Source organism: Suncus etruscus, chromosome 2, assembly GCF_024139225.1.
Source record: "Suncus etruscus isolate mSunEtr1 chromosome 2, mSunEtr1.pri.cur, whole genome shotgun sequence".
In the NCBI taxonomy this organism is placed as follows: Eukaryota; Metazoa; Chordata; class Mammalia; order Eulipotyphla; family Soricidae; genus Suncus; species Suncus etruscus.
Window position 1 is genome coordinate 7,879,877 of NC_064849.1, and position 13,215 is coordinate 7,893,091.

Sequence of the window (13,215 nt, forward strand, 5' to 3'; positions counted from 1 at the left end):
TAATAAGCTCTTCTCTGGCACTGTGGCTAAGCTCCTTAAAATGGTCCCAGTGTGCTGTAACTCCCCTTGGCTCCGTGCACTCAATTCTGTCTGCTGCCCAAACCTTGCCCTTTAAGCTCCCCATCAAAAGGAGGCCGAGAATAATTCCCCAAATTGGAGCTGTTGAGCTTGAACAAGGAGGTTTGGAAAAGTCCTTCTCTCTCTCTCTCTCTCTCTCTCTCTCTCTCTCTCTCTCTCTCTCTCTCTCTCTGTGTCTCTCTCTGTCTCTCTCTCCCTCTGCTGGAGTCTTTTTCCTTGCATTCAGGAGGTAGCTGATTATGCCCACTGTGACCTAGAGTTGGGGGTAGGAACAGTGCTGATTGCCCATGGTCTCCCTCTGAATTGGTTGAACTTTAGGTAATAAGAGAGGGAAGGAGAGAGAAGGTGTCTTGAGGTGGGGGGTGGGTGAGAATTCTTTGCCTCTCTACCCTCCAGCCTTCTGTTCCCACCAGATAGCCAGATAAAGTGCTCCTGACAAGCCCCTGGTTAATCCAGGGAAGAGAGGGAGATAGTATTAGGATCTCTCTCTCTGAGAGGCCTCTGTTTGGGCCCTTGTGGCTGACCAGGTGATAAACTGGATTCAAGAATGAGTGAAATTTTCTCTTCTGGGGACCCAGACCCCCAGCAAGACTTGACTGGATGATAACCACCCTACCTGTTTGCATTTCCCCATTCCTTGGCCACTCTACCTCATTACCAACAAACTCCTGCTTACTCTGCAAAGCCCAGATCAGAGATTTCCTCCGCACAGTTATTCTAGCCATTAGATGATGATGGTCTGGTATTGACTCTATTTCCCTGGGTCTATGGCATCCAGGTCTCCATCTCTTTCCTTCTCTGAATTGGAAGCTCCATGGAGTGAAAGACTTGGTTCCAATTCATCTGGGTATCCTTTGTGATGGTCTGTCAATGGGGTAAAACAGTAAATCTATGAGTTGGTGGAGAAATGGCTGTTGATGATTGGATGGAAGAATGGATGAAAAATAGGTGTATAACTGGAAGAACTATGAGTGGGTAATGGATGGATATAAGGAGAAATGAATGGGATGGGTGGAAGGAAGGAGGGATGGCAGGATTCATGGATGGATGAGTGAATGGAAAGATGAATGAGTGGATAGATAAATTGGATGGATGGATAGAAGGAAGAATAGATGGCTTAGTGGATGGATGAATGAATGGATGAATAGATAGATGAATGGAAGTATGGATAGATGGATGAGTGGGGTGGGTGGATGAAGGAAGATAGGTCAATGAGGGGCCGGAAAGATAGCATGGAGGTAAGGCATTTGGCTTTCATGCAGAAGGACAGTGGTTTGAATCCCGGCATCTTATATGGTCCCCTGTGCCTGCCAGGGGCAATTTCTGAGCATAGAGCCAGGAGTAGCCCCTGAGCGCTGCCGGGTGTGACCCTAAAAACAAAAAACAAAACAAAACAAAGATAGGTCAATGAACAGAAGTATGGATGGATGAATGGGATAGATAGATGAAAGATGATGGGCGAATAGATGGATGAATGGAACATGTATGGGATAGATTGATATATGGATGTATGGATGAATGGAAGTATGGATGGGTGGATGGAAAGATGAATGATGACTAGATGGAAAGAGGATGGATGAAAGGACAGAGAAGGTGCAGCCCCAGGATCCTTGTGGGAACCCTGTAGAGTATTCCAGAAGCTACACCTGAGCACAGAGGAACTTGCTAAGATGTCGGTTCTCCAGCTAGAAATCACATCACCCAGCAGGGTCTGTATTGAATTCTGTACCTGTCCTGTGCCACCCCAACCCCTGTGTGCCCAAAAGCCAAGCTACAATTAGGGACGTGGAAGCAGGATGGCAGGGAAGCTGTTTGTCCTCAGTCCCACCAAGCTTCCCTCCCAGACAGACGTGCTGAGCAGGTGTTTGGCCACATCAATAATCCGAATTGACATGTTCTAAATTAGAGTAGAGCAGGGCGGCACTGATGGATATGGGGGAGCTGCCAGCCCCTGAGAAATGTTTTTGCCGTCACCAGCATTTCTCTGGCAAGTTCTTAATAGTCCCTCTAAAACTGCAGTATATTGGAAATTTTTGTAGATGAAGTGCAAAGGGCTGCCGTGTCTCACAGGCTCTGGGGTGGAAAAAATACAGTTTAGGGAACTCTCCGTTCCCCAAAATAACAGAGCTTTAGGAAGCAACATGTCTGGAGCTGGTTGGGCTAGGCTAGGACAAGAGGAATGGGCCTTGAGTCTTTGGGACGCAGGTTCTGGGTGATACCGGGGAGATGGAATGCTTTCTGTGTCCTAAAGCCCTGGGTCCTGATACCTGGGCTAGAGAGGATGGAATAGTGGGCTCACTCATTCATTTACTCATTCATCCAACAAACACTTGGCTTTTGCTGGTCTTTTTGACCAACACATCCCACTTCCTTACTCAGGAATAAGATTCCCTTTTCATGTCTGGGAAGGCCCAGTCACAAGGCTTCTAGGCTCCAGCATCCCTGGCTCTGGGTCTGGTGTGTCCTGCTCATGGGCTGCCTACAGACCATTGGCATTGTCTGGCCATAGGGTGATCATAAATGTTCACATGACCTGGGAAATAAAAAGATTTCCTGTCCTCATTCAATTCTCATCTCAACACCCCAGCTTTGCCCCCACTGCAGTTTATAGTCCCAGGGCCCTGGCTCTGTCCTCACTTTCTGGGATTTCACTAGATCAGCCCACACTTACCTCCATAGTCACTTCACTGAGAGAAGATGAGGTGAAGTCAGCTCACGGCCATACAAGCCAGAGATTGCTGCTGGGGACCACCTGTGCTTCACCCTGACTTTCCTGCCTATTTTCTTGGTGTCTGAATGGAACCTTCAACCCACAGTTTGGCTTGAGGGGCTGGCAGTCAGCCCCTGGCCTGCTCCCACACTCCATTTCATTGGGAACCTTGTGTTGTGATTCTCAAAGACCCACCAAGCTGCTCCAGGTGAGTTGAGAGGTGGGTCGGGTGAGTGGGGAGGGTAATGGCCTTAAAGTCACCTCCTGGGGGGACAGAGAAAGGTTTGGGGCAGCTTCTGGGAAAAGAATGCATCTGCTGCAGAGCACAGACAGCGAAAACCGTCTTTCTTGGGCGTGTGAAGAGCTTCAAGAGTGAGGCAGTAGCTTCTTTATGAAAAATTCATCCCAGTGTAAACCATCGTGGTGCAGTGCCCATGAAATAAGGCAGCCCCAGCTTTCCTGCACATGGCTTCTCCATCCTCAGGAAACTTGGGGAGATGTCCCAGCTCTGTGATACGTTTGGGAGGGGGTAGGATGGATCCTGTTCTGTCACGAAGGCCTGGGTCTAAGCATGGTAGTGAGGCTCCCAGCTTCGGGCAGCAGGGGTCAGTGTTTGGGGAATATGGCTCTGGTTCTGGCTGATGGGGCCTTTGTGGTCTCCAGCTAGGGAGTGGGGGCTCAGAGGAATGGGCGGCACTGGCTCTGATTTGTGGGCCTCTGGCTGACTACCACATGTCCCTTCACTCACCCTGCTAGTCACAATCCCACTTTTAGCCCTTGAGCTGAGAGAATTCCTGGACTTTGGAATTCTGAGGTGTCCTGTGCAGGTGGACCCCCGGATTCTTTCCTCCTATGCTGTTTCTGTCTCTCTCTTTCGAAAGCGACCTTTACTCTGCCTGTAGATTTTGGGGTCCCTTGAAAACTGCTGAAACACACCCAATGTTCTCTGTAGAGGAGACCAGGTAGGGCCCTGGACGCCCCAGCTCTGAGAGCAGCCTCCACAGACCCGCCCTTTCTCTTCCAGGTTTCCTGCAGAGGACATGGCAGATTCCATCTGGGTTCAGCTGAGGACACCCCTTTCCTGAATGTTCCCCTCACTTGTAATCAATTCTGTTTGCTCTTCTGCAGGGCATGTGTGTGAGAGAGTGCATGTGCAGGAAAGGTCTGATCTGTGTGTGTGTGTGTGTGTGTGTGTGTGTGTGTGTGTGTGTGTGTGTGCGCGCGCGCGTCTGTAAGCAAGAGTGTGTGCTCAGGAAAGGTCTGAGCTTTGTATGTGTGTCTGTGAGCTTTGTATGTGAGTTGTATGTGTGAATGTGTTTGAGTGTGAGTGTGAGAGAGTTACAGGAATGCTCTGAGCCATGTGTGAGTTTGTAAGAGTACAGAAGTAGTCTGAGCTTTGTGTGTGAGTATCAGTGTGTAAGTGTGCGTGTGTGTCTATGAGTGTATGAGTGTTTGGTGACTGCGAGCATGAAGGAGAGTGTCAACGAATGCAAGTGTGTGTCAGTGTGTGAGAGTATGTATGTGTGTTTATCTGTATATGTATGTATGTTAGAGGATAGAATTCACTTCTGGGGTTCCAGGGCATGAGGGGCTCTAGCATCCTGGCCAGAATTTCCCATTACATCATTGTAGGATGTGGGGACCTTGCCCCCTGATGCTGGTGGTGGGGATGAGAGGACAATCCCTTTGTGAGTGACATTGTTGCCCTCCTGACACAGAGGACAAGTCCAGACAGTGTCCGGGACCGGGGGCGACAGGCCATCTGCTGTCTCCAAGTGTCTCAGAAGAGCCGGGTGGCTGTGGGCCTCCCTCTTGCCTCCCCCTAACCCTGTGATTGACATGTGCAATTTCTCTCCTCCTGTCTGGTCTAGGAGCTGAGGGAAAATTGGATGCTGTTGAATAATTGAAAATGAAAATCCCTCCAAATTGATTCCTATGAAAACAAAATCAAGTTCCACAATTAGCTACTCCTACCCCCCCCACCCCTGCAATGTCAGAGGCCCCTCCCTGAGTAGGGCCCCCCCAGCCCAGGCGGCATGCCTCACCACCCACTCCCTCCATAGCCACAGCTGGCTATAGGGTAGAAGTGCATAAGCCCCAAGGGTCCTCTGTTTTTTGGGTTCCCCTGGACACCCACATGGCCATGAAGGCTCATCCTGGGCCCAGCAGGGGTGATCTGGGGGAAACTTACAGGTACCTGGGTGAATTCTTCTACATTGCATTGTCCCACTTTCACCCCTGATACCTGCAGAGTGTTGAGGAGAACATGTGGACTCCCAGGATATCCGGGATCTTGTGACCCAAAGTTTTGTGGATCAGATTCAGGCCAGGCCCTGAACTTGGATGTAAAATGAAAACAAAACCAAAAAAAAAAACCCCAACAACCCACAACCCAACATCATTAGATTTTTTTGTGAGTGCTTTTATGGTGTGTTAAAACCCATAGAAAGTGGAATTTGGTGTTTTAACCAATTTGAAATGCACAATTTGAGAACATTAAGTGCATTTGCAGAATTGTGTGGCTGCCACCAATGCCTGACCTCAAAACTTTTCCATCACCCCAGATGCAAGCCTAGCATCCATCAAGCACCCCCAATCAACACCCTCCCTTGCCCAGCCCCTTCTGAGTACCCTTTACCTACAATCTCCTGTAGCTCCCAATGGCAGATTCAAACATGCCACAGTCTGAGCTGGATCTGGGTCTTTCTCTACCACCAGTACAAATGGCAACTGTTTTCACAGCATATCACCATGTCACAACCCCCTTGAAAGCTCTTAATGCCAGGGGTTGGCAAACTTTTTCTGTAAATGTTAGGTCATATACATTTTAGATATGATGCCTCAGAGATTTGCTGTCTCAACTCCCCAATTAGGCTGCTCATGCCTGAATGAAACCCTAAAGGAATAGTATATGAACAAGCAACACTGGTGGTTTCAATCAAATTTTATTTACAAAAACAAGTGGAAGGCCAGACGTGAGCATAGTTTGCTGAGGCCTTACTTGTGTTCTTGATTTCAACAATTACTAAATTGCTAGACTGCGAGGGACAAATTTTTTAACTTATTTTTTCCCATTAAATCATCACTGGTTTATTGTATTATACCATTTCAGAGGCTTATCTGTCTACCTAAGTATATAATTCTCACCTCCAAGGAGCCAGGGTACCTGTCACCATGTCACAAGGATCCTGCTGTTGGTTCTTCCCTCCCCGCCCACCTTTCCCTCTGGTAGCCACTATAATCTTGAGTCCAGTCTGGGAGGTAATATTGTTGTTTCCCTGACAGCTTGTTTGCTTTAGTAATTCAGTGAATATTATGTAATGTGCCAATTAAAAAGCACTGCATTTTGCTCTGCTATAAATATTTTATATCTGTCATTTAACTCAAGTTCCCTTCATTATTCTATGCATATTATCTTGTGTATTTACAAACGTTCTTTTGGGACGTGATTGGATTTCATCTGATGCAAGAGAACTAACAGCTGTGAACTTGCTTTCTGGCCTAGATGGGTCTCTCAGTGCCTAGGGCGATGGTTGTCCACATCTCCTGGATGTGCCCCAGGATAGGTTCTTACTGCTTGTTAGGGGGGCTTCTCAGAATCTCAGAATGTAGACATATTTTTCTTTTGTCGCACCCACATTTCTCTTTTTAAAATAATCTGTCCCAGTGCCAATTCTCTTTGCTCTATAATCCATATTTTTCTGGTATACACTAATAGTTGTAGGGCTTTAGTTTCTCCGTTCCCATTATCTCTATACCATACTCATCCACCCACCCTCTCATCCATCCATCCTATCTACCATCTTTCCACCTATCTTTCCACTCATCATTCAGCTATCCATTATCTTCCACCCATTCATTCATCCTTCAACATCATCCATCCATTCACATATCATTCAACCACTTATCTATCCACCTATCCATTCACTCTCCAATTCGCAATGCACACTCCATCCAATCCATCCATCCATCCAATCCATCCATCCATCCATCCATCCATCCATTCATCCATCAATACACCTAATCACCATCCATCTGTACCTACACCCTCCACCACTTATCCATTTACTTATTAATTCTCATCCTGGATTAACCCCATTTCATCCATCTTTAATTAATTCACCCATCCACTTTCCACCCATCCATCCACCCAACCCAATTCATCTACCTTCCACCCTTCTATTCATCTACCCCAATTACCTTTCACCCTTTCATTTACCATCTGTCCATCTAGTCATCCCATATACCTTCCACTCAACCTATCCATCCATCCTATCCATCCATCATCCATCCAATCCATCCATCCATCCATCCATCCATCCAATCATCCATCCATCCCAACCATTCCCACCCATCCATCCAATCCATTCATCCATCAATACATCCAACCTCATCCATCCCATCCACCATCCATCCACCCATCTACTCACCCATTCACCCACCCCACCACCCATCCATCCCATCCATCTGTGTGTCCACCTGTACATCCAGATATATTTAACCTCTAAAACAGATAATGTGTAATTTTTAACATGGTAACACCTAAGCGGGGCGAGCAGAGCACCTCTCAGAGAAAATGACACCTCAGCTGATGTAGGGGAGGAAAACGTTGTGGCCAGGTGAAGTGGGGGAGCACCATAGGGCATGGAGCAGGAAGGAGGAGCAAAATGTGCTGTGAGGCTGAAAGATAAGAAGGGATTGGTTACACTCCCTTCCTATGACTGGGTGACAAATAGCCTTAAAATGTTGTACCTGCAGTTCCCTGCGGGAGATGCCAACAAGGCATGTTCACTGGGTCTCAGGCATGGTTTGTAATTCTGGGGAAAAAGGAAAGCACCCAATGTGTGAGGGAAGGAAGGGGGAATCTGGGAGCCTCTGAGAACCTGCCTGCACCCATGGCACAGGAGAGAGGGCTTGGGGAGCAGTGCATTGGGGATCCAATCGTGCCGATACTTCTGGCTTGGACTCAGGTATTGAGAGGTTCCCCAAGCATCCCAGATATTATGGAAGCCTTTTGGGCTGTATGTTCATGTGATGAGCTGGCCCATTTAGTGTCTGTGTGGAGGGAATGGGTGTGTCCCGGGAAAAGAAGAGGGTGGGCACAGAGAGGAGCTAGGATGCATGACTGTTTTGGAAGGGGATCCAGATGAGGTGAAGATCAGAGGTTTTTCTGTCCTTAAGATCCCCTGCCCCAACCACGGGCTCTGTGACAGCAAGAGACAGAGATGTGGCTACCTGCACAAACCCCGAATTCAAATTATTTGTTATCCCCCTCATTTGAAATGCATCGGTTACACCTGAGGCCTCTGATTGACCTACTTGGTGCCATGGAATTGAACAAAATAGGAAACTTTGAAAAGAAACAAAACCGGGCCCACTCCAGTCTCTTCACAGGGGAAACAAAGATTTGAAAAAAATTTAGATTTGTTTTCCTCCTCGGTTCCTGTGGCATGCAGAGAGCTGAGCTAGAAGGAGCCGGGCAGCACTCCACCGCTGGCCTCTGCTTCATGCCTCTGCTTCCTGTCCTGGCTTTATCCGGTTGGAATTGAGCGAGGAGGGGGGGTGGAGAGAGACCAGAGAGGGAGAGAGATGGAGATATAGAGAAGAAAGAGAGCAGGGAGAGAAGAGAAAGAGGCAAGAGAGCATAGAGAAGGAGATTAGAGAAGAGGACAGAGCAAGAGGAAGAGAGAAGAAAGATGAATGAGAGAAGGGAAGAGAGTAGAGGAGACATGGAGAGAAAGAGGGAGGATGGAGAGATTCATTTCTAGTCTATGACAGAACTGGAGAGTCTGGATCGCATAATAGAATGTTTATAGCTCAAAAATATCTGAACATGGGGGTCATTATACCCAAGGTGGGGAAGGGTGGCTATGGGGGTCCCACAGGGAAGTGGGGGAGGTTGCATTTTGCAGTGCAGACTTGAAGCTCCTGCAAGCTAATTTAATAAAACTGCCCCTGAAACAAGGCCCTGGAGTGGGGAAGGCCCAGATCCCGGGGTGGTGGTGGTGGAGGGGCCTGCCCCTGCTTACAGTCCAGAGGCCGGCTGGACTGAGCAGAGGGAGTTCCATTCAGACACTGTGGGGTAAGGGGCCCTTTGCCCCCCCAATTTCTTTTCTCATAGGCAGGCATGTTGAGGATAGCCTGACTCTTCCCCTCTTGAAACCTGCTTTATTCTTTGTTTTTTTTTTTTTTTTTTTTTTTTTTTTTTTTTTTTTGTATTTGGAGTCACACCCGGTGGAGGCAGTGCTCAAGAGATACTCTTGGCTCTGTGTTCAGATATCACTCCTGGCTGGCTTGGGGAACCATATGGGATAATGGGATTTGAAACTCAGGTCTGTCCCGGGTTGGCCGTGTGCAAAGCAAACTCCCTACTGCTGTTGTATCACTGGTTTATTCTGAGACTATACTGGGGGAGCATGGAGGTCGAAGTGGGGATCACAGAGCTCTGGTCTAATGTTGGAGGGACTGTGGGTTTTGGGGTTCTGTTCTAGGATTGTCTCACCTTCCTGGAATCTGCACCTGTGCTTAGCGTACTGGGCAGAGGGTTGTCCCTCACAGATCCATCCCTAGGTCCCCATCAGGATCAGTGCTGGCTACTCCCCCACCTCCACATTCTTGACTCATCATTCTGGTTCATAATTAAACTCGATCGGAGAGTCATTATACTTGATTGTGCCTTCATCAGCAGTGGCGGTGGCTGTGGTCCATGCCTCACTAAAACCCTCCTGCAGCAGGGGACTCCTCTCTCGGTCTCTCTGTGCCCCCTGGGAACTGGGTCCCCAGCGCCACTGAGGTGGAGGCAGGAGCCACTGGTGGCAGCTGGGAAGAGGCCCCAGGGACTAGCTGGGAGTCAGGATTGGCTCCTGCCTCCACCAGGAGTGGAAAATGAAGCATTTGTAAACTGCAGCTCTGGGCAGATGTTTCATTAGTCAGTGGTGTGAATGCTCTGAGAAAGAGAGTGGGGTCAAATGGGAGGAAATGTGGTTTGCTGTGGGGGGGCCTCTGGGCCTGTGGAAGCCTCCAGAGCCAGGGAGAAGCCCAAAGAAATAGGCTCTGGGGTACCAGGGGACCCCTAGGGCTGGTCAGCACTTAGCAGTTAAATTGGGGGTAGCTCTAGGAGCTGACCCTAGCTGGGCCTCAGGGATCAGGGATATGGAGACAGCAGGTACCCCAGCTGCTCCCCGGGAAGCCTGGGGTTCACAGTTGGGGTTTGCATGGCTGCTGGGATCTGATGAGGCCAGGTAGAGCCCCCTCTGGTGTTGCCCAAGAGCTGCTAGTCAGACCCCCAAACCCAAAGTCCTCATGCAACTCCATGGAGTCGTGGGGGCAGTTCTGGGTTCCATGAGGCTGTGAACCTTCGTGCTATCCTTCTGGGATTGTAGAGAAGGTGCCCCCAGCTGCTGCCCTCCTGCCATCTATGGTAAAGAGTCTTGGGTGGGACTTCAAGGCCCACTCAGGAAACCAATGGGAAGCAAGGAAGAGGGGCCCAAGGGATCTGCTGTGGCGCTGTTTGATGAAACTCCATGTGCTGAGTTTGGGGCAGGGGGACTGATTGTCACTGAGGAGCCATTGGGTCATGTGAGCTCAGCTGCCCCTTCTCCCCCAAGGTGCAGGGTCCCCCAACCTCTGTGCTTCAGAAATGAACCTGGAGCAGGCACACTCCTGGCTCTCTCCACTGCCATGTCCTCGCTTGAATCCAGGTTGGGTACAGAGAGGCAACCCAGGGCCTGTCTCTGAGTTCATGGGGGAGCAGACCAGATGACCAGAGTAGTGTAGGTGCCCCCCATCTCCTGCACTGCACACACCACCCCCCAGCTGGCTTGAGCTCACCGGCTTTGAATAACCCCTTCTCCTGCACTTTCTGTCCTGCCACCCATGCCATCTCAGTTCAAGCTCCAGGAGATATTGCAGAGAAGGCAGGCAGGGTTTTGCCTGTGATGGAATCGGGGTGTTTGTGCCTCAGGGTGTCTGAGAATGAGTTCTTGAGGGGTTGGTGAAAGCCTATCTCTAGGATCCTAGTTTTGCACAGGGACAAGATCCCACATGTGGACCTCAGCCAGACCCTGCTCCACCTGGGGAACAGGAAGGGTCTCTCCTTTCCCAGGAACCAGGATCCCAGGGTACATTTTGGGGGGTATCAAGTCTTCCTGCCCCCTGATACTGACTCTTCCTGGGCTCAGTGCTGCAAACTTCTTGTGCTCAGAAACCGTTAGGAATTTGAGGTGTGTTGCAGAACAACCTTGATGGGGTTGACTGATGGAGGGATGGAGGATGAGGCCTTTCTCCTCCAGCTCGGTACACGCGTTTGTTACCTGTTCAGCCGGCGGTTCTGAGGTGAATGCGGGGGTATAAAGCTAACAGGCAGTCAGACTTCTGAAGGTAACAGCTTTATTCCGTGCATAAGGCTGAAGCCAAAAAGCCTCAGAATCAGCCCATGGAAAAAAGCCCCAGTCTTCCACAGACCCTTGCTTTTCTACATCATAATCAGGTACCACCCTAGGGTGGGAGCAAAATGCCAGGTCCACATCCTAGGGTAGGGCACAATCACCGATCAGGGTAGGATCAGGACATAATAATCCCATGGAAATGTTTACATACACAACAGAGGTGGACGCTGCAGAGCGTCTCCAGTCAGTGTGTGTGTGTGTGGGGAAGGCCAGGGACAACCCCTTGGGTGGCCTGTGGCCAGTGGCTCCACCTCCCTTTGCCTGATCTAAAAAGCTCTGGGGTCTACCCACTGCTCCCCCGGCCAAACCGCTCACCCAGAGGGACTTGTGAAGGCCACACTGACCTGTCGTGGGGGAACTGTGCTGACCTTCCTTGCTTTGCTTCCTGTGTTTGGGGATCGAGGTGCCCTGGGTTGCCTCTCTGTGCTCTGCACTCAGTTAGGAAGAAGGGGAACGAGAGGTGTCTCTTGCCAGTAGTGGGGACCTGGATGCATACGTCCCTTCTGTCACTTACCATGTCTTCATTCAGTGACGAGGCACTGCCTTGGTGCACCCTGGCCCCAACCTCCATGGGAACCCACCATGCATTTCACCAGGACCCAGGCACCTGGCATCTGCCTGCCTGGTCTCCCTAAGGGTCTGAGAGCCCTCAGTGTTTTTTTTTTTTTTTTTTGGTTTTTGGGCCCACACCCTGTGACGCTCAGGGGTTTACTCCTGGCTATGCGCTCAGAAGTTGCTCCTGGCTTCTTGGGGGACCATATGGACGCGGGGGATCGAACCGCGGTCCGTCCTAGGCTAGCGCAGGCAAGGCAGGCACCTTACCTCCTGCGCCACCACCCCGGCCCCAGAGCCTCAGTGTTTTATGGGGGGCAGCTGAGTTGTCAACCTGATGCAGGGCTAACCTTCGTCACCAGATTCTCATCCACTGGCTGCAGGGACTTGGAGCTCACTCAAGCCAGGGACTTCCAAGAGAGACGTCAAAATGAAACTTGTGGCTGTGTCCAAGTGGGGCTTGTTAACTTCTGATCTTGCCTGAGGGAGCCAGCCATGCTCCTGGGAGGATGTGTGTGGGACCATTGCCTGGGAGGTGGTTGGTGAGAACTTAATGAATTTAACATTGCTGTGAGCTGAGGGGCAGCTGGTAGGCGGGAGGAATTTTGTTCTCCTGCAAAACTCCAGTCTTTCAGCTGGAATATCACTTAAGTCCCAGAGTACTTGGAGATCAGACACTCACCTCTCCCTCCTCTTCCTTCCTCCGTCCCTCTGCCGCCTCCCTTCTCTCCTCTTCCCACTTCTCCCTCCTCTCCTCTTCCTACACTTTCCTCCTCTCCTTATCCCTCCTCTCTCTCCTTTCCTTCTTCCTCCCTCCTTTCCCCCTCCTTCCTCCCCACATCCTTCCTCTCCTTCCTCCTCCCCTCTTCCTCCTTTCTCATCTCCCCCTCTTTCCTCTTCTCCCTCCCCTTTCTCCTCCTTTCTTCCTCCCCTCTTTCTCCCTCCTCCTGCTTCCTTCCTCCCTCACTATGCCCGTCCTTTCCTCTCTTTCTCTCTTCCTTTCTCCTTCTTTTCCTGCCCCTCCCTCTAGCCTCCCCTTCATTCCTCTATTGATTCCTTTGCAAGCATACATTAAGCACCTCCGAAACAGCAGGTGTGGTTGAATTTCACTCCCAAATGCTCCAAGTTTTCATTCATGTGTTTTGTCTATTTATGCATTAATTAATTATTACACAAACTTTGTCAAGCCAAGTGCATGCTCCATGCCAGGGTTTGGTGACATCAAATGTGAGCAAACAGGGCCCCCACTTCCCTTCCCTCACAGAGCTGATGGCCAAGCAGGGGAAACCAGGACTCTCCAACCCACTGGGCTGGTCTCCAGAGCCACACGGCTGGATTCTGTTTCACTGAGCAGCTAATGTCTACCAGTTTCTTTCTTATACATCATGACTTGCTAACTCTTTAGGGCACAGCTATCCAGAAGCAGGA